Below are 21,896 nucleotides of genomic sequence, written 5' to 3'. Positions count from 1 at the left end.
ATTAGGATCCCAAGTGTGGGTGGCTAGAGAGTCTTGGGACGTAGTGCCTGTGCCCACGAGGCGGGGCCCCAGGAAGTCTGGAGAGGACAGGGGGGTGGGTTTTGTCAGGATGGAGCCAAGGGGCTCCATCAGGAACAAGAGTCAGGGTGCAAGAGTCTTGACCAACCGGAATGAGGCAGAGGGCCCGGGACCCACGGTCCACTCATATCCCTTTGTTCAATTTTATATGATTAAGGTGAGCGTTTCTTTGAAATAAAGCAAAAAGCAAACCAAACACTGACTTTGATCGTTGTCTCTTTGACCCATGGATCAATCTGTTCCATCGCTCTTCAACACAACTGCAGACAGGAATGGGCTGTCGGCTTCTACCCCACGCCTACAGGCTCCAAAGAGGCTCTGGTTTCTTTTGGGTTGTCAGAAAAGGCGACTGGGACGAAGGCCTGGAAAAATCTCAGAGCCCTCCCACCCCCTGTGCCTATGCTCAGGGTGTTTTCTGAGCCTGGACTTGCCTTTCTCTTCCCACTCCCTGCCGGGTCTCCAGTGGGATGACCTCCCAGGGAAGCTGGTGTGGGCTGTGAGCGGAAAGAACATGGGAGAGGTGGTGATGTGGGGAAGATAAGACTTTTTCTTGGAAATATTGCCACTTGTCCCCTTTTTTTCAGCCACACAACCTCAGCTTAGGTCCTGGATATCCTGACACGTCCAGAGCCTGCATCGGACCACCTCTAGCTTTCACCCCACTGTAACAGCAAGGCGCGAGAACCATTCACATTGGCTTCCCTGCAGCTGAGAGCACTGTAGCACTGTGGCTTCTTCCATGAGCAGGATTAGAGTGAATGAATGAATGAAGCCTAAATAGCCTCCAAATGCTCTCTCCACCACCTTCCTGCATCCTCTCCAATCCATCTTCCTTTCTTCTTTCAGTGATCTCTGAAATGCATCTGATCATTTCATTCTCCTGCTTTATAAAAGATTTTCAATAGCTCCCCACTGTTCAGAGATTGAAACTCAAGCTTCTTCCACAGCCCCCACAATGGACCTGATCTATTTTCCTGCCTCACGTCCAACCACTCCCCAAACCGCAGCCCCACGACACACAGACTAGGGCAATAGGCCCTGACTTGCCATTTTCTGACTTGCCATTTTCCCAGTACACACAGCCTGATGTCAGTGATCCTGTCCTCTTAGGGTCCTTGGAGCAGTGCTACCAAATGTCAACCCTGCCGTCCTCAGAGTAAGCTCTCCCTTCTCCAGGATGGTGGTGCACAATGCCTACACCCAAGGCGTCATCTCACGGGGCTGCACCTCCCTGTGGGTCATCCTTTCCAATTCTGGATGTTCCGAGAGCAAGAGTACGGTGGCTGGTTAATCCTTATATCCCCAATCGTGTACAGTTTCTGATACGTAGTAGGTGCTCAATAAAAATTTGATGAACAGATGAAGAGATGGGTGGCAACAGAGCTAGGGACTTGAGAGTGGAAACTGTTCGGAAGGGGCACTTGGGGAAGTGATTCATAACGGCGCCTTGCCTGGAGGGGCGGCGTGCTGGTGGAAGCCTAGTCGGCTCTCTGGACAACAGTAGGATGTTCATGGGGAACAAGGGGGCGGCTGAACAGTGAGCTCTGAAGATCAGTCTGGGCTTACAGACTGCGCTGGGACAGCACCCACCAAGGTGTGAGGGACAGTGAGGTCCGGTGGGAGCTGATCGGAAGTATGAAGGCAGATAGTTGATTTAGCGGGAGTGTTGCAGAGAGTCCGGCGGAGCTGAAAGAAGCTGGGACCAGAGAAGGGCTCTTGCTGGCTGATTCTTAGTAACTGCTTTTGGGCATCATCGGCATGGTAGGAACAGACCAGCTCAAGCAAAAATAAACCCAGACAGCGACTGCAAGCCATTCCCTTAGGTGTTCGTTTTTTTCCTTCTCCCAACTTATAGATCATCACACTGACAAACTCAGGATGCTAAATTCGGGTTGTTTACCAAGACTCCCTCCTCCGGCTCACTTGTCTACTTTCCTTCTTCAGAAGCAGACATGCCAAATAGCAGGGACTTCCTACGAACTGTCCTGCCTGATTTATCTGGGAGCCTCAGCTGCCGCAGACTGTTCTCTCCTTGTGTGGTGGCCCCACAGACAGCAGTAAAATGAAGATGAAAACACATTTGCAAAGCAACTTTCCATTGTCCAAAGCATTTGTGTGTATTTTTAAACATTTAATACTTCCATGGAATATTTATTGCATCATTTTGTACCGGACAGTGGGTGGGGAGGGACCCAGGGTAAATTAAGCAGACACAATCCCTGGCCCCAAGGAACTTACAGTCTGCGGGTGGAGAGGCAGGTATGACACAGATACTGGCATAAATAGAGCCTATGCATGACTACAATTGTGATGAGTGTGTGATGGGAAAGTACAGGAGGTGATGGTGGGGGACGACAAGGAGACTTTGATGAAAAATGGCAGATTCTCTGAAGAAGAGACATCTAAGCTGAGACCTGAGGAGTGAGCAGAGGCTCTCCAGCTGGTGGAGTGGAGATGGGAGGGCTCTGGGCTGGATGTCCTGGGGACAGTGGCCATCGCAGGCCCTCTGAGAGTCCTGGTGAACGCCGCTGACTCTCTGGTCCTCCTTGACTATGCTTGGGTGCTCTGAGAGGGGCGGGGGGATTTGCTGAGGTGCTCAGGCTCCATCTCCTTTTCCCAGAAGCCACCTACTCTGACTGACCAGCTCTAGGTGGGCCCCAAGTGCAGAAGATGCAGGTGAAGAACCAAACAACATCACCTGACTCTCAGGAAACAGCCAAGGGAGATGTACTCCTGTGATGTCCCATTTCTTTTTATGCAAAGCTTCCCGTGGATTTTGGGGGACTGCCTGGAGGAGTCAGCGTCTCCCCTGGAGAAGGTGCCCATCAGGCACAGTGGAGTGGCGAGCCTCTGGCTTATGAAAGAACTCTGGGTTCACGTCCGACTTCTGCCACTCACAGAAGACGTGACCTTGAGCCTCAGTTTCCACATCTACTAACGGGAATATTAACACCTTCCATATTATATCTCACAGGGCTTTTGTGAGAGTTAAAAGCAGTAGCCCTGAAGGCAGTGTGAAAAGTAAATACCACATAAAAGACGGCTGCAGCAATAATCCCCATAAATATTATTCACCTCCCCACACTAAATGATGACTGACAGCGATGTACCCCATCTCATTTAAAATTCACAAGGATGTTCCCAGGAACGTATCAGCATTGACTCCATCTTACAAATGGGAACCCAAGGCACAACCTGGCGAAGGAACTTGCCCAAGCTTACCCAGCTGGGAAGTGGCAGGGCAGGACTTCAAACCCCCAACAGTCCACCTCCAGACCCCACGCCCTTACCATGAGGCTATTCGACCCCATAGACTGCAGCACACCAGGCTTCCTTGTCCATCACCAACTCCAGAGCTCACTCAAACTCATGTCCATTGAGTTGGTGATGCCATCCAACCATCTCATCCTCTGTCATCCCCTTCTCCTCTTGCCCTCAATCTTTCTCAGCATCAGGGTCTTTTCAAATAAGTCAGCTCTTCGCATCAGGTGGCCAAAGTATTGGAGTTTCAGCTTCAGCATCAGTCCTTCCAATGAATATTCAGAACCAATTTCCTTTAGGATGGACTGGTTGGATCTCCTTGCAGTCCGAGGGACTCTCAAGAGTCTTCTCCAGGACCACAGTTCAAAAGCATCAATTCTTTGGCGCTCAGCTTTCTTTATAGTCCAACTCTCCCATCCATACATGACTGCTGGAAAACTCAAAGCTTTGACTAGACAGATCTTTGTTGGCAAAGTAATGTCTCTGCTTTGACACAACTGAGCAACTGAACTGAACTGATGCTGTTGAGTGAATTAAATGCCCCAGGGCACTGAGTGCTAAGAGCTGTCCCAGTAAACAGCCTATGGAGCCACTGTGGAAAGTGACACCACAAAATTGCCACTAACTTGCTATGTGCCCCTTGACAAGGGACTGTCTTTCTCTTGCTTCCCTTTCCTTTTGTGACCAGGGACAGCAATCACATTAATGGGTTCATGGTAGGAAACCCTAAGAAAGGTGCCTAGCTCCTGTTGCGAGTATCAGGTGGCTATATATAGTGTCTAATAATCACCCAGCAGCAAGATCCTACACAGACTCTCACAAGCCCATCCTTCTTGCAGCCGCAGGCTAGTCTGCCACATTGGAGAGCCTGTGGTGCTCTGCCAAGTTCTAGGGTCATTTTGGATGGCTTGTCAGCATTCACCCCTCATCTTTAATCCCGTAGCTTGAAATGTGTGGCAGAAGGCTCCTTGGCCTTCTGTCTTTGCTCTCTGCACTCTTTCCCAGCCATCCCCTTGATGAACACTGCTCTCTCCTGCTGCCCCATCTTCCACCTAGAGCATTCTCCCCTGCCAGTCCTCATCCCATCCCATATTCTGCACTCCAACTCTGATCAATATCCCCTCAGAACAGCCACCTGGGAGTTTAGGAAAGAGGATGAGGGGCAGGTACGAGTGGGATGAGAGGATGGGGAACATCCAGTCACAGGCAAATGGTGAGGAAACATCTATCTGGATGATTCCAAGGTCACTTTCTGTTCCTTTTCTTTCTCTGCTGTGTCCTGTCTACTGCTTTTTTCAAACACCCAGACCCCTGTCTGTTAGCACCTCCAGAAGGATTTGAGTCTAGCCATCTAGTCTTCTCCGTAACTAAGATACCAGGTTCCCTCTCCCAGGGGATCTATACTTTAAGCCCTAAAGCTAACCATGGAATGAAAACCTGTGTCCTGGTCAGGAAAGGTTAGGCATCACCTTGGCTATTTGGGGGATGGTAAACTGACACCACAGAGGTCATTTCCCCAGGTGCCAAGAAAGAGGAGGAGAGAGGGTCATGGAGCCTCTTTGAGGAGAGGGGTAATGATGCAGTATTGGCACCCCAAAACACTGCTGCCTTTTGCCCCTGTTCAAACAGCTCCTGAGTCTTTTGCTTACACGACTGAACAGGTTTGGGGCCTTCCAGATATCAGCGACAGGTGTTACTCGGTTCTCAGTCATCTAGCCGATTTTAGCCTCTGAGTGGTTCCAATCTGGTGATTCCCTTCCCTTCTGTCAACCCCATCAATCTGCTGACACCAGCTCTCCCCTTCTCCCTCCGCCTCCCAAGCGTTATTTACAGAGGGAGGCTGTTACCAAGGCAACCGAATGTGGACATTATTTTACACTATCATATTCCGTTTTTCCCTTCACTCTTCCCTCCCCCCTACCCACCCAAATGAACAGTAATCTAAGCAAGGTCTCCTTTCCAAAGCAGAAATTCCAAATCTTCTTGTACTTCAGTCCTGCCGGGATGCAGCTGCAGAGAGAGGAGGCGGCAGCTCAGATGCTGTTCTAGATGTGGGCCAAGCGGGCATTTGATGTCTCCCTTTCCACTGAGATGGCATTAAAATGCTCGGAAGGGAGTCTTTAAATCAACTGTTGTTGTCTAGCCACTAAGTCATGTCCAACTCTTTTGCAACCCCATGGACTGTAGCTCCCCAGGAGCCTCTGTCCACGGGATTTCCCAAACAAGGATACTGGAGTGGGTTGCCATTCCCTTCTCCAGGGGATCTTTTTGAGCCAAGGATCAAAATCGCATTTCCTGCATTGGCAGGTGGATTCTTTACCACTGAGCCACCAGGGAAGCCCTTTGAATCAATATAAACCCATAAAAGTGGAGACAACAGGAGCATAAAAACCAGAAGACAAGAGATTTCACCACATTTCTGAAAGGGTGGGAATTTGGAAGTCTCTGCTCAGGAGGCACATTGAGGGCAGGGCAGGGGCAACAGAGGAAGGTGCTCTCCAGTTCCACCAACACCCGGACTGAGGGTAACAGGCAGGTGGGAAGTAACTCCTGAAACTGGAATTCTGTGAAGGTTTGCACGGGAAACCACTGGACACCCTTCCACATCACCCCAGGGGTCTCCCTCCCCTTCCCGCTCTCTTCTTAAACCCCAAGTTCTGGGAACATGGTTGTCACTTGCAGTGGAGAATCAGCGACAGGATGAGAGTTACTGGGGAAGGGGACATTATTTTCACAAACCCACAATGCAAATGAATTTGACATCTACTGGTTTTCCATTTTTAGAATCAATCTATAGGTGTGTATGTCACAAACAAAAGGTAAATATCATCAAATTTGACATGTACAAGAAAAGATTCAGTAGCAAATAAAATTTGGAAGGTGGAAGGGAAGAAGGAGGGAAGGAAAATAAGTACATTCTCAAACCAACTTGAAAGCTAGTGCTGAACTCTAATGGAAAGAGAAAGAAAGTTATAGTGACTATAAGGACTGGAAGTTAAAGGATAAAATATAAGCTCTTTAAAAAGTGATAATTATTATCAAAGTCAAGTATCACAATGCTTATTTTCTAGTGAGAGAGGAATTAAGGATTCACCAAAAAATAAATATTACCCTAACAATATCAGGTTATTTCATAGGCAGACAAGCAGATTTTCACTCTCTAAATTACTCCCGTTCTGTCTTGTTCTTTTTTTCTAACAACAAAAATGAGCAAAACCAGAAAAACCACAACTGAGCAAGTCAAGTACGTTATTTAAAAGATATGACACCAAACAACAAAACAACTAAAGAAAGAAATGCTTGAAAGTTTGCAGTCAAAGATGGGAAAGATTGTGGTAGCTTTTCATTATGAATCCCTTTTGAACTTTTTTAAAAAACCATGGCTTGCAGAGATTAAAGTGAGAAAGACTTGGAAGTCATCACTTACTGTCAACCTCATGGTCACCAGGGCAAAGCAGAAAGGATGTTCTGAAGATGGAAAGTTACCTTGGTTCTGTGGGACAAGATGTTGAGAAGAAGAGAGGGCTTTGAGAGCTGCCTAGAGAACCATCTTTCGAGGGTCTCTTGTCAGTGACTGGGCTTTTCCCTTACTGCCCACCCCATCCTTCTCCTCACCTTCATCAGGTACCTTGACATTTAACCCACTGATTCTCAAACTCAGCAGCATATTAGAACCACCTGGGAAGTTTTTAAGCTCCTGATGCCTCGAGAGAATGAGAAGATAAGCCCAAGGCTGGGAAAAAAAATATTTGCAGAAGACATATCTGATAAAGGACTGTTATTTAAAATATTCAAAGAACTCATAAAGCTCAACAGTAAGAAAACAAATAGCCCGATTAAAAAATGGACCAAGGATTTAAATAGACATCTCACCAAAGAAGAGACACAGATGGCAAATAAGGATAAGAAAATATGTTTCACATCAGCATACGGCCAAGAGGAGCTAGTTTTCCACTGCTACAGAAAACTGTAGAGTGCTGTAGGGTAGATGCGCGTGTGTCCACGTGCATTCCTGCTGCTTCAGCAAGCCCATCCATACCATTTTCTGTCAGCAAGAGGAGGACTGTCTGGAACCAGAGCCAAATGAATACTTCGGGCATAAGCCCAAGCTTCCTGTCAGGTCAGTTGGACTTCTCAACAGAGATCCCCAGACCTGACCCTGGAATGGCCACCCTGCCTGGGTGAGCCATGACCCAGAGCTGCTACTGCTGCTAAGTTGCTTCAGTCGTGTCCGACCCTGTGCGACCTCACAGACGGCAGCCCACCAGGCTCCCCCATCCCTGGGATTCTCCAGGCAAGAACACTGGAGTGGGTTGCCATTTCCTTCTCCAATGCATGAAAGTGAAAAGTGAAAGTGAAGTCGCTCAGTCGTGTCCGACTCTTTGCGACCCCATGGACTACAGCCTACCAGGCTCCTCCGTCCATGGGGTTTTCCAGGCAAAAGTACTGGAGTAGGGTGCCATTGCCTTCTCCAATGACCCAGAGCAGCAGTGCTTAAACTTGAATGTGTTGGAAGGATCCTTCAAATACAGATGACTGGCCCCACCCCAGAGTGTCTCAGTCAGGAGGTCTGGGATGGGGTGAGACTGGAGAAGCTGCCTTTCTAGCAAGTTCCCAGGTGATGCTGATGTTACTGGTCTCAAGACCAGCCTTTGAGAACCACTGGCAAAGGGGAGACTTGGAAGGTGGAGGGTAGGGGCAGAAACCTCTTTCCCAATGCAATACGAAGCCATCAAGAAAATGATGGCACAGTAGCTGATCTGGTCTCACTTTGAAGGGTCAAGACTGAGGCTGATTGGTTACCAACCACCCCCTGCAGGGTGCTAATCACAGAGGAGCATTGGAGCTTTGAACAAGAGATGCTCCTGGCTATGCTATTCTCTGTTCATATATGCCATGATAGATCTCATGCCCAGCACCATTTAACCCCTTAAAACATCAATAATAATCAAATGAGGGGCATCCGTTCTGTCCAGGGATATCAGCCGTAAAAAGGAGTTCTATTTAATACTTCACCAAATTTATATTATAGGGCAAAGCTGCCCCTGAAAATAACTTTCCAGTAGTCCTGCCTACTTGAGTTTAGGCAATTTCTTGGACTCTACTTATAAAATAAGGGAAGGAAGACGGAATGCATATACCAGCAAGGTTTCTCTAAACCAAATTTGGAGTCAGTATTTAGTAATTTAATTTAGAATAATCAATTGAACAGTTGTCCAAAATCTATTCCTTAAAGTCCCCTGGGATGGAATTCTTTAGCACTGGTGCGTAGGCTAGTCTTTGCAACCTCCAAGTAAATTTCCTCTTCCCCAAAACACAATAATGCATTTCAGCTGACAACCAAACAGCAGCCAAGCAGTGGGGAAAATAATTAGCAAATTCACTAATTATGATTCTGCTTACAGTTCCTTTATAACGGTTATCATTTACTTAATTTAATTAGTTATTTTAATCCCCTGTCTTTCACTAAAACCGTTTAAGGCCATTAGTGTATACTATAATGTTTGGAAGGCCACAAATACATTTTGTTTTACATATAAAAATGTAATTTACACAGAATGTCAAGTCTGAGGGGTTCTCAGAGGTAATGTTGCAGAGCATTTTTTAAAAAAAAGATCTCACAGAAAACCAAATACTAATGATGGAAAAACACTAACATTCTAAATAACTTCTAACAATATCTATAAGACAGACTCTGAACTATGCTATTTAATTTATTACATTTTCAGTATAAATTCTAATCATTATAAAGACAATGAGAACATTGAACCTGATTCTTATGTAATACTTGTCCAGTTTATGTCTAAATTTTATTAAATTTATATTATTGAAAAAAATCCTGATTCACAGAGATAAGTTATAGTAATTGTGTAAATAGCTTTTTGGAAAAAAAATATAGTTCACTCTGACAATCTCAAATTATATTTAAGTTAAAAAGAGATGGCAGAATAAACTTTCAGGTGAGCAATCAAATTAACACATTGAGTGTGCTATACACAACATATTTGAATGTGACTGGGGGTTATAATTCTTAAAAGAAATTTAAAATACATTTTAAAAGAAGTTCAATGCAAATATCTATGCAACACCAAAGTACCTTCAAACACAAAAGATAAAATCTATATGACTTTTCTATTTTTACAGATGAGGCAATCAGGGGGAAGACAGGGAGACTTGCCCAAACCCTACAGAGGGATTTAGTGACAGGGTAAGCTTCAAACCAACTTCTCCTGACAACACGGCCAGGCCACTTTTGGTGTCCCATGTTTCAGAGAAAGAACACTTGAAAGTGATTATTTGTAGAAAGTGACTCCAGGGTCACTTGGTGACTAGTGAAAAGACAAAGAACAGAGGCTGATTTTGTGTCACCAACTAGACTTATTCAACCATTTTTTCAGGTGGCAGCTCAGATTATTCTCCTGAAATTGACAAATAATAATCTTGGGCAATAGTAAAGCGAAAAAACAACACAGATTTGTGAATTTGTAAATAATTTTTGTTTGCTATTGAACATTCATCTTCTCCTTTTCTAGCTATATTCATAGAAGCCAGCTCCATCTGCTGTAAGATCTGTAAGGTGTTCCCTCTTCTCCTCCCTTGGCTGCTCAGCTACAAACACACAGGCGTGTGTAGGGTGTGTGTGTGCATGTAGGCCAGTAGAAGGGTTGGAAGCAGTCACAATTCCTGTTCCTATGGCCAAGATAATTCCTAATTTGAGACTGGAGTATAAACCCTAATTTCCTTGGTGCGACCCCCCCCGACCCCGCAGTGGCCAAGCATGGCTTCTGAACAGCCATGCTGCTGATGGGAACCCAAGAGGGCAAAAAGTCCATTTTGTAATATGTCTTTGATTGTCAGTCTCCTTCAAAACATCTCATATCTCATTGTAATAGGAACTTTTCTATTCCCAGTATGGTGGTCTTTGCCACTTCACCTATGCTTTTATGTATGTGTATATAAGGAATGTTATGACGAACCTAGATAGCATATTCAAAAGCAGAGACATTACTTTGCCAACAAAGGTTCGTCTAGTCAAGGCTATGGTTTTTCCTGTGGTCATGTATGGATGTGAGAGTTGGACTGTGAAGAAGGCTGAGTGCCGAAGAATTGATGCTTTTGAACTGTAGTGTTGGAGAAGACTCGTGAGACTCCCTTGGACTGCAAGGAGATCCAACCAGTCCATTCTGAAGGAGATCAGCCCTGGCATTTCTTTGGAAGGAATGATGCTAAAGCTGAAACTCTAGTACTTTGGCCACCTCATGTAAAGATGACTAATTGGAAAAGACTCTGATGCTGGGAGGGATTGGGGGCAGGAGGAGAAGGGGACAACAGAGGATGAGATGGCTGGATGGCATCACTGACTCGATGGACGTGAATCTGAGTGAACTCCAGGAGTTGGTGATGGATAGGGAGGCTGGCGTGCTGCGATTCATGGGGTTGCAAAGAGTCAGACACGACAGAGCGGCTGATCTGATCTGATATATAAAGAGCAGGCTTACCCAGTGGCTCGGGGTAAAGAATTCACCTATAATGCAGGAGATTCAGGAGACGCAGATTCAATCCCTGAGTTGGGAAGATCCCCTGGAGGAGGGCACGACAACCCACTCCAGTATTCTTGCCTGAAAACTCCCATGGACAGAGGAGCCTGGCAGGCTATAGTCCATGGGGTTGCAAAGAGTTGGACACAACTGAAGTGACTGAGCATATATAAAGATCACATATGTGAGTGGATGTATATAAAGAACATTGGGTTGTGCCCACACTTCCCAAGATGAATCATCTTTCAGAATTAAAGGTTTGTGACACATTCAAACTGTTCCTATTAGGACAAAAGAATGTGAAGTGGCTAAAAATAGCAGATACTGCCACTAGTTCAGACCTCTGTTAGTTGATATTAGAGATTATTACTAGAGAAAATTGTATATAAATAGCATTGATTTCCCAAAATAGACACCTTGTCCTGCTATTGGGAGGTCCCTAATGGTCATCTACCAGGTGAGCTAATCAAGGCAAGAAACTCTCAACGAACAAAAGGACTTAATTAGATTATGGTACATCACCCATTAGGGAGAAAAACTTCCATTCAAAAAGAACAACATTTAAAGAACAACATTATAGTGCTAAGTGATAAAGGGTTACAAAGTATGATCCTTTTTTTGGTTTTAAAATTATATAGAAAAGAGATTGGAAAAGCAGTCTTTAAAATTTTTGATTGTTATCTGAAAGCAGTATATCATTGAAATTTTTTCTCTTTATAATTTCCTGTGTTATTCACACTAATTTCCTGCAATAACCATAATTTTACAACCAGAAAAAAATCGGTAAAGGAAAGGTGGTTTGACATTGAGAGTACAGTTCTTTCCCATTCTTCCCAACCTCTCTTAATAAAACACAAAACTTTCAGAGATCACTCAAATCAGCAACCAGGAAATAAAGTCCTTTTGGTGTGTGAACTACAGTCACCTTTCCATCTCCACAGGTCCTGCCTCCATAGATACCAAGAACCGACTACAGGACTTAAGCACCAGGGGATTTTGGTATCCGCTGGGGTCCTGGAATCAATCTCCCACAGACACTGAGAAAAGGCAGATGACAAGTTGCTGTCTTGGAATTTAGTTAATTTGGCTCAACTGTAAGAATTTCTGCTTTGCAGGTTCACTCCCTTTCCAGTCATCAAGCTTGGCATCAGCCCTTACTTTCGCTTCTTCAAGGCAGCTTGCTTACTCTCCCCATAGGCAGAGTTGAGCTGTATTTTTGCTGTGTTTTTCTCCATTCCCTGGATATTTTCAGCTCTGGGCACCAGGCGCTCCTTTGAGACTTCACAGGCAGCTCTTCTGCCCCATCCATCTGGTCACCCACGTGATGTTCCCGGCCCGTGCCCCGGGAGCCCCTAAGCAGGTTCCCTCCTCTGGCTTTGGACACTGGCTCTGCTGCTTAGGAGCTAAGACACCTTGGGCGAGTTGTTTAGCCTCCCCAAGCCTCAGTGCCTTGTCTGAAGAAAGGGGATCATCAAACCTACTCTGAGGGCTGAGATAACTCACCTATAGAGTTTTGCTTGATGCTTGGCATAACAGGCTCTCAGTCCATCAACAGCAGTTGCTATTTTTCAATGATGCTGCTGTTGCTGCTTCTTGGTTCTTCCTTCCAGGGAAGAATCTGGTCTGTCTCTAAAGGCTCCCACATCTCTTTTTTAAAAACCATATTAAACTTTTAACAGAAATGCTAATTATAGAGACTACCAATTAGGCATTTCAAAAATTTTAAATTTTTTTAAAATTTTATATTGGTGTATAGCTTATCTGATAGCTTATACATCACTGGGATACTTCAGAGGACAACAAAGGGACTCAGCCATACATATACATGTATCCATTCTCCCTTAAACACCCCTCCCATCCAGGCTGCCACGTAAACATTGAGCAGGGTTCTTCATGCTATACAGTAAGTAGGTCCTTGTTGGTTATTAATTTTAAATGCAGCAGTGTGTACATGTCCATCCCAAACTCCCTAACTATCCCTTCCCTCCATCGTTCCCCCCCAGTCCCCCCTCTCCTGCAACCATAAGTTCGTTCTCTAAGTCTGTTTTGTAGATAAGTCCTTTGTATCATTTCTTCTTAGATTCTGCATGGAAGGGATGTCTTTCATGCCCATGTCACCATGCTAGCGCATCTTCAGTAACTCAGCACCACTAAATTAATGTTTCTGTTCTCCTGGCTCCTCCTCTTGGCCAGCCCACCTCCTACCTTCTGTGACTTCAGAAAGGTAGGCTTCCAGGAGAAAAAGGAGGCCACAAGCAAACACAGGAAGGGCCAGGGTACAGCAGTGGGAAACTCCAAGATTCCTCTTGCCATTTGTATGTGAAGTGTTAATGCCTCAGTTATTCAGCGGCAAGAGGAGGGAGGCACTGCCTTACTAGAGGCAGAAGAAGAAATTCACATATGAAAGGCCAGCTACCACCCTTGGATGAAGTATGTCATGCAAGTTGGAAGGCTTGTGACTTATGATAATATTTTTCTAAGACTTCAAGGCCTCCAGTGTTAATTCAAGGGCTGTAAACTCTGCCATAAGTGATCTAAAATGAGGGAGAGTTTTTTTTTTTTTTTCCACTCTAGAAATAGCTTTGAAACTTTTTTTCCTTGAAAACTGCAAAGCCAGTTCTTTTAGCATATGCAATTGAAAACATCTAGGTTGTTAGGTCAGTTTTCATTCCAGTCCCAAAGAAAGGCAATGACAAAGCATGTTCAAACTGTTGCACAACTGGACTCATCTCACACGCTAGTAAAGTAACGCTCAAAATTCTCCAAGCCAGGCTTCAGCAATACGTCAACCGTGAACTTCCAAATGTTCAAGATGGATTTAGAAAGGCAGAGGAACCAGAGATCAAATTGACAACATCCACTGGATCATCGAAAAAGCAAGAGAGTTCCAGAAAAACACTTATTTCTGCTTTACTGACTATGCCAAAGCCTTTGACTGCGTGTATCACAATAAACTGGGGAAAATTCTGAAAGAGATGGGAATACCAGACCACCTGACCTGCCTCTTGAGAAATCTGTATGCAGGTCAGCAAGAAACAGCTAGAACTGGACCTGGAACAACAGACTGGTTCCAAATAGGAAAAGGAGTACGTCAAGTCTGTATATTGGCACCCTACTTATTTAACTTACATGCAGAGTACATCATGAGAAATGCTGGGCTGGATGAAGCACAAGCTGGAATCAAGATTTCCGGGAGAAATATCAATAACCTCAGATATGCAGATGATATCACCCTTATAGCAGAAAGTGAAGAGGAACTAAAAAGCCTCTTGATGAAAGTGAAAGAGGAGAGTGAAAAAGTTGGCTTAAAGCTCAACATTCAGAAAACGAAGATCATGGCATCTGGTCCCATCACTTCATGGGAAATAGATGGGGAAACAGTGGAAACAGTGTCAGACTTTATTTTTTGGGGCTCCAAAATCACTGAAGATGGTGACTGCAGCCATGAAATTAAAAGATGCTTACTTCTTGGAAGAAAAGTTATGACCAACCTAGATAGCATATTGAAAAGCAGAGACATTACTTTGCCTACAAAGGTCCGTCTAGTCAAGGCTATGGTTTTTCAAGTGGTCGTGTATGGATGTGAGAGTTGAACTGTGAAGAAAGCTGAGCACCGAAGAATTGATGCTTTTGAACTGTGGTGTTGGAGAAGACTCTTGAGAATCCTTGGACTGCAAGGAGATCCAACTAGTCCATTCTAAAGGAGATCAGCTGTGGGTGTTCTTTGGAAGGAATGATGCTGAAGCTGAAACTCCAGTACTTTGCCCACCTCATGTGAAGAGTCGACTCATTGAAAAAGACCCTGATGCTGGGAGGGATTGGGGGCAGGAGGAGAAGGGGACGACAGAGGATGAGATGGCTGGATGGCATCACCTACTCGATGGACATAAGTTTGAGTGAACTCTGGGAGATGGTGATGGACAGGGAGGCCTGGCGTGGTGCAATTCACGGTGTCTCAACTGAGACACAACTGAGAGACTGAACTGAACTGAACTAGAAATAGCTGCCAAAGAGGCAGATTCCACCCAATGCTCACTCGCATGCTGCCAACAGAGCGTCAAGTCTCATCATTACCCTGGGATAAAAAGATGGATGTGGAGTCAGAACCGGCAGAGAGAGAAGAAGGTCAGGCATTAACTGAATGCTTAACTCAGGTACTCTATCCAACACGATGTCCTTGACGCTGCACAAAACTCTTTGGGGCTGTTTTGGGCTGGATTGTGTACCTCCTAAATTCACATGTTGAAACCCTAACTGCCAGGATCACAGAATGTGACTGTATCAAGTAAAATGAGATCATATAGGTAGGCCCTAATGGACACCAATACAACTGGTACCCTTATTAGAAGAGGAGATTAGGACACAGACACGCAGGAATATGGAGCTAAGACCATGTGAGGACACAGTGAGAAGTGCCACCTGCAAGCCAAGGGGAGAGGCCTCAGCAGAAACCAGAGCTGCTGACACCTTGATCTCGGACTTCTAGCTTCCAGACTGTGAGAAAATAAATGTCTGGAGTATTGTGTTATAGCAGCCCAAGAGACCTGATACACCTACTACAGGTACTATTTCCATTTTATGCATATGGGAAAACAGGTGTACAGAATAGCCCATGTTGGAATCAGACAGCTGATAGCTGGCAGAGTCAGTCCTCAAACCAGATCAGTTTGACCCAAAGCTTGGTATGCTTTACTTTAGTGACTTCTACTTTAGCTGGTGAAGAGTGAGGGCTTTGGAGCCAGTGATCCTGGGTGGTTTGAATCCTAGCTCTGCCATTTCCTGGCTCTGTGGTATTGAGCAAGTTACTTAACGTCACTGTGTCTGAGTTTCAACATCTGTAAGACTGAGCCACAGAAAGAGCCCTACTTGGTTGCTTGTAGAGGGGATTAAAGAATCTAAAACATGTGTGAAATAAAAGGATATATATATATGTGTGTGTGTGTGTGTGTGTGTGTGTGTGTGTCTCTGCATCTGGTACCTGCTAATATTTAGTCTTTGATCTTGCTTCCTGACACAGAGCTCTTATATTCTTTGGAATTTCTTGAGTGATAAGAGCATCTTTTGTTCTATTGCGATGACTCTTGGTGGGCTCCTGGATGGAGGCTGATCACCAGCAAGACTAAGCCATGATAAGAAGCTTGGAACTTTCAGCTCCACTTCTCATTTTCCAGAGAGGAGACAGGGGCTGGAAGTTAATAATCGATTATGTGGTGAAGCCTCCAGAAATCCTTAAAATATTGGTTTGGAAAGCTTCTAAGTTGGTGAATAAGAATGCATCCAAGTATTGGAAGGTGGTACACCCCAAACTCCACAGAGACAGAAGCTCCTGTGTTCAGGACCCTTCTGGACCTCACCTATGTATCCTTTAATATTCTTTGTAATATACCAGAAACCTAGAACATAAACTGTTTTCCTGGGTTCTGTGAGCCATCCTAGCGAATTACCTGAAACTAAGTAGGCAGTCATGGGAACTTCTGATGGACAGCCAACTGGTCAGAAGCACAGGTGACAATCTGGACTTGCGATTGGTGTCTGAAGTGGAGACAGTCTTGCAGGACCAAGCCCTTCACCTGTAGAATCTGATATTAACTCTAGGTAGACAGTGTCAGAACTGAATTGCAGGACACCCAGCTGGTGTCACAGAACTGGTCAATGTCGAAGAAAAGCCCACACAATCTGGTGTCAGAGGTGTTGTGAGAAAGGACAAAGGAAAAACACAGCATTTCCCCAAGACAATGTAAAATACTGACACATAGTGCTTGACACGTGGTAAGTGCCCAATAAATACTAGCTAATATTATTATTACTACAATTTTCACCATTAGTATTACTATTACCATTATTATGACTGAAGGATCCTTAATAATCTGGTCTTAACTTTTCATTTTATGAAGTCAGTAAAGTGAGCTCCAGAAATGGGAAATGTCTTAGAAGGTCACAAAAACCAGTAATCAGGATCGAGGCTAATGTTCTATCCATTGATGTTCAAAGAAACAACTGTTTGGAGGCAGGCTTTAGTTTCTAGTGGTTTTTAAAGTGGGGGAGGGGGGGTCGTGCAGTGGATTTAAGGCAACCAGGAGGCTGTGATGGGAACAGGGAGACTGCAGTCCTGGACCCTGTGTTTCTCTTCTATAAACACAGATCCTCCGAGCATCACTATGAGGCCACAAACACATGTAAAAGCACATGGATGACGTAAGATGCTCTGGCATGGGCTCTAAAATAAAAAAAGAGCAACTCCTGAAATCCCTAGTGGGCCAAAGGGCAGGACAGAAGATACACCTTAAGCCCAAAAAATTAAGATTTGGGAAAGTTCTAAGGAGATTCAGAAATATCAAAAGATTCCCATAGAAAAGCAATTGATGGATGTGGATATTAATAGATCTTTAGGAGGCTGCTGAAAATAGGGCAAAGCAGATGTGTCACGTGGAATCTTTCATAGGACTGTGCAGCTAGGAACCAGCATGGGGTCTCAGGCAGGCGAGGTAGCCACTGCCTAACAGAAGAGGAGACAAGAGAAGCCACAGTTACTCCCAGACACGGAGCTCTGGGACAAAAGAGGCCAGGCATTCAGTCCGCAAGGGCTTACTGAGCACATTCTAGGTGTTCTGCCCTTTGCTTGGCACGGGGGAGAGAATGAGCAAAATCAGACACAGCCCTGCCTTCATGTGGCTGCAGTCAGGCGGGGCAGAAAGACACGGGTCAGAAAATCACTCAGATGGAAAGTGAGCTACACACTGAGATAAAAACACTCATGGAGAAGTGAGCCTGAGGCCACAGGACCATGAGACAAAGGAGTTTTTAACGGGTCTAAGAAGGTTTTATGGGGATAAGGGCGCTTAAGCTGAGAACTGAAGAAGCAGCAGCAATTAACAAGGCAAAGAGGCAGGGGTATGTGGTCAGACCCTTCTTTTAAATGTAGAGGCCCCAAGACTGGAAGGAGTGGAAGATTCAAGGAAGGGAAAGAAAGTGAGAGTGGCTGGAGAGTCAAGATGTGGCAGAGGGTGGACTGAACCGAGACTGAGAAAGTGGGTCAGACCCTGGGGTCTAGTGGACAGGCCACAGGGATGCGAGGACCAGACCATGGGGTCTTGTCCACAGGATTAAAGAGTTTGGTCCCCAACCGCAGTGGCACATCACTGAAGTGCTTCAATCAACAGGCCACACAATCACATTTGCGCTTGGTAAAGATGATTCTGACTGGTGTGGGCAGTGGATTGGTGAGGCTGGGCTGCGTGCAGGCAGCTGGCTGGGCAGTTCTGAGGTATTTCAGGGGACTGAGGGTGGGACCACGGATGAGGATGTGGGTGAGGATGGAAACAAATGCGTAACTGTGAGGCAGATTTAGTGTAAAATCCCCATAGTGGCGCTAGTGGTAAAGAGACCACCTGCCAATGTAGGCCACATAAGAGACATGGGTTCGATCCCTGGGTCCCGAAGATCCCCTGGAGAAGGAAATGGCAACCCGCTCCAGTATTCTTGCTTGGAGAATCCCATGGACAGAGGAGCCTGGTGGGCCACAGTCCCTGGAATTGCAGAGAGTCGGACATAACTGAAGAGACTCAGCATGTACATCCCATAATGAAGGGCTGGGAAGCTGGGGAGGGCTGGGAGGGGGCATCAGAGATGAACCTCAAGCTCTAGCTTGTGCTACTAGACAGATGGGGATGCAAATGCTGAGATGGGGAAGCCCCGGAAGAGGGATGGGAGGGTCTTAGGATCACACTGTTTGAAGTTATGTGACACCCGTGAGGACATGGTGAAACAGGAGGCACTGACACGTGCTGAATACTCTCTGTGCCAAGCATTCTAGGAGGCCCTGGAGATAAAACAATGAAGAGATTCCCCTCCTTCAAACACCTCATGCTCAGCCTTGGCCTCACGCTGGAATCACCTGCAAGTCTGACAGCTACTGATGCTTAGGTCCCACCTAGGGGGTCTCAGCTACTTGGGCATCAGGGTGTTGAGGAGTGGTCCTGGGTGACTCTGTGGTGGAGTCAGAGTTGAGAAACACTACTGCAGAGCATGCCAGACCCAGCACAGCCTGAATCTAGTCACATAGGAAGAAGAAGTAGAAAAATGACTCAAGATCTTAGGCCTCAGAGATTTAGAACAGAAAAACTAAAACACGTGGGGATAATAGGGATAATATTCTTTGGATATTGAACCAATATATTTTCATCCTTAGTAATTTCTGGTTCCTAGATGCTCCGTGGCTCCCTCATTAAGAACTGGGCTTGGCTGTCTTGAATCGTAGAGCTTCTCCCATGACACAGAGAAACACCTCCCATGGTTATGGGAGAAACAAAGTTGAATGACAGATGATCCCTTCTCTGAAAGAGCTGATACTATAATAGAAGATGTAAGTCAAGTGTAACGTAAGGCGGGTGTGACCCATGCCAACATACAGGACAAAATAAATGCCAAGGGACATCAGCCTGCTCGTGCTGTACTCCTCTTTCCAAGTCACTACAATGGACCCCTCAGCTTCCTCACTCCTGGAATTGAACTCACCTTGCCCTTGAACTCACTCTCAAAGCAGACATTCCTCAATTTTCCTTGAAAGAAAAAACAACGGGCAGCCAGTCTGAAAAGAAGTAGCACATGCCAGGCAAACCCCACGTCACCTGCAGAGCCCAGAGCTCGCATCCTGCCCCCTCCAGGAGCAGTGCCCAGCACCACTCAGAACCTTCCCACTCACCTTTGCTTGGGGCTGATGGGAAGGGAGGGCCCGGGTTTCATCAGGCCTGCTTGAAAAGGAAAAAAACGAGGTACCTGGGAGATATGAAAGTGTGGGAGCGGCAAGGATCCAAAAAAACACAAACCTGAACTTCAACCCCCAACAAAACTAGTGTTCCCCACTCTCTGCCCTGACCTCACACTCTGCTCACTGCCCAGTGCTCCCCAAATTCTTCCTGATGGCCCCTGACTAGAAGCAACGTAACAGCCCACAGTGAGACTCTGACGGTGCTGGACTGTGCTTTCTCTGAATACCTTAGGATGGAGAGTCAGTGGACAGACAGAACCTTCTAGAGCCCTGCCATTCTCCAGAAGCAACCACAGATAAAATCAAACCAACACTCAGCATTTTATCACTGTCCATCTCCACTGTTCTGAGGACTTGGTAAGGAGTATCAGAGGGAGGCCTGGACCTCAGGGATTTCAGAGTAAGGAGTTAAGGTTGTATCCCTTCTGCAGTGTGAGGTCACTGAGGGTTGAGAGGATCAAGGTGTTTAAGATAGATCTAGCTGCCCAAGTGGCTTGGCCTGGTGAGTCACTAAATAAAGGGAGGAGGTGACAAGAATCACACCCTCAGAAGCTCACAGGTCCTCAACTATCCTAGAGATGCACTAGAACATTCTCTGAACCAGTGTGTGTGACAGTATTTCAGTCAACTAGGGCCCCTGCTCACTGCTCCGGAAACAGAACTCCTGGGCCCTCCGGCCACCACGGCTCAGGCCACTGGACCGGGCCCTGGCTGTCTGGGAATAGCTGTCCCTTCCCAGGCAGGTCCTTGTTTCCAGGCAACCATTTTAAGAAAAAAAAGATGTCACTTTTCCCTAAAGATCCCCCATGAAAGGGATTCCTCTGTGTCCTTCTCAACTTGACCAGGACTTCCTTGTGTCCCTCCCACCTCTCTCAATCAGCCCCTCCCTCACCATGAGGTAGAGAAGAGCTAAGCTGACGCTTCCCCAGGCACAGATGGGACAGCTGAGAGCCTGACTTAGTCCATTTCCTTATTGCCCCAGGGACCCAGGTGTAAAACTGTAACCTCTGTTAAGGTTTCCAGTAAATGACTCCATCCTTTCTATAGATAATTTATGACCTTCTTGGTATTGTACTCAGCACAGTTCAGTCCAGTCACTCAGTCGTGTCTGACTCTTTGCGACCCCATGGACTGCAGCACGCCAGGCTTCCCTGTCCATCACCAACTCCTGGAGCCTACTGAAACTCACGTCCATCAGCACAGTAGTACATTAAAAAAAAAAAAAAATCAGATCCAGTCTGTGTCCTCAAGGAAGATTAAAGACCAGAAGAGGCTTAATATTATTCACAAATGTCCATAAAGAGAGAAAGCACACGACAGAATGTGAAAGAATCCAGGAGAACCAATTGAGGGAAATACCACAGACAGAGGGCACCCATGAGTGGATGCTTCGAAATCGAAAGATTAGGACAGTGGATTGTGACAAACCATAGAGAAAAACCACACAAATCTAATTATGTGGAAATCAAGGCAATGGCACCCCACTCTAGTACTCTTGCCTGGAAAATCCCACGGATGGAGGAGCCTGGTAGGCTGCAGTCCATGGTGTCGCTAAGAGTCAGACATGACTGAGCAACTTCACTTTCACTTTTCACTTTCATGCATTGGAGAAGGAAATGGCAACCCGCTCCAGTGTTCTTGCCTGGAGAATCCCAGGGACGACGGAGCCTGGTGGGCTGCCGTCTATGGGGTCACACAGAGTCGGACACGACTGAAGTGAGTTAGCAACAGTAGCAGCAAGCAACAAGAAGAAAAACAGACTTCTCTCAAATGAATAGAAGAAACACGGGAGGATGTATCATACACCACGGTACCCACCGGCTCTGGAGAATCCCCACAGCCCAGGGACAGGGCTGCCGAACCCCAGCGGTGACCACTCCAGGCCACGTGAATGTGGACAGGGATGATGTGACCTCCACCAGAGAGCAGGCAGCACTTTTGGGAGGCAGCAGCCTGGGAACATCCACCCCGGGCTATGTGAAATCCCACTTTCTCCCCTCAGCAGCATGACGTCCCTGGAAGGTTGGACACGGTGGGGTCCTGGCTGGGATAGCACTGAGTCAGGCTCTTCAGGCCATGAGGGTGCCCCATTGGCCTGGAGTTTGGGTAGCCCCCGACCCCCAGGGGTCCCTCCCATGGATGCCAACACTAAAGAACACTCGCATGGCACTTCCAAAGCTCACTTTGTGCTTTTACAAACATCTCTGATTCTGCCACATCCCTGGGGGGGCAGGCGCTCTACGGTTTTTCTT

The 21,896-nt window shown here is 46.1% G+C and overlaps 1 protein-coding gene across 2 annotated transcripts in view; it reads right to left on the bottom strand.

The window, feature by feature from the left end:
• Positions 1 to 21,896, bottom strand: part of MAPK4 (mitogen-activated protein kinase 4) — a 169,287-nt gene that overhangs the window by 78,187 nt on the left and 69,204 nt on the right. Inside the window, exon 1 of one of the 2 annotated variants that reach the window (XM_055558879.1) lies at positions 6,826 to 6,952. The exons of the other annotated variant lie outside the window; for it this stretch is intronic. The gene's annotated coding sequence lies outside the window, so the exon portion shown is untranslated. Of the gene's footprint in view, positions 1 to 6,825; positions 6,953 to 21,896 lie in introns of those variants that run through there. 2 annotated transcript variants of the gene reach the window in all.

The sequence above is a fragment of the Bubalus kerabau genome, chromosome 21, assembly GCF_029407905.1.
Source record: "Bubalus kerabau isolate K-KA32 ecotype Philippines breed swamp buffalo chromosome 21, PCC_UOA_SB_1v2, whole genome shotgun sequence".
Taxonomy (NCBI): Eukaryota; Metazoa; Chordata; class Mammalia; order Artiodactyla; family Bovidae; genus Bubalus; species Bubalus kerabau.
Note: the sequence above shows the minus strand (reverse complement) of the source record. Positions and strands in the feature narration are given on the sequence as shown.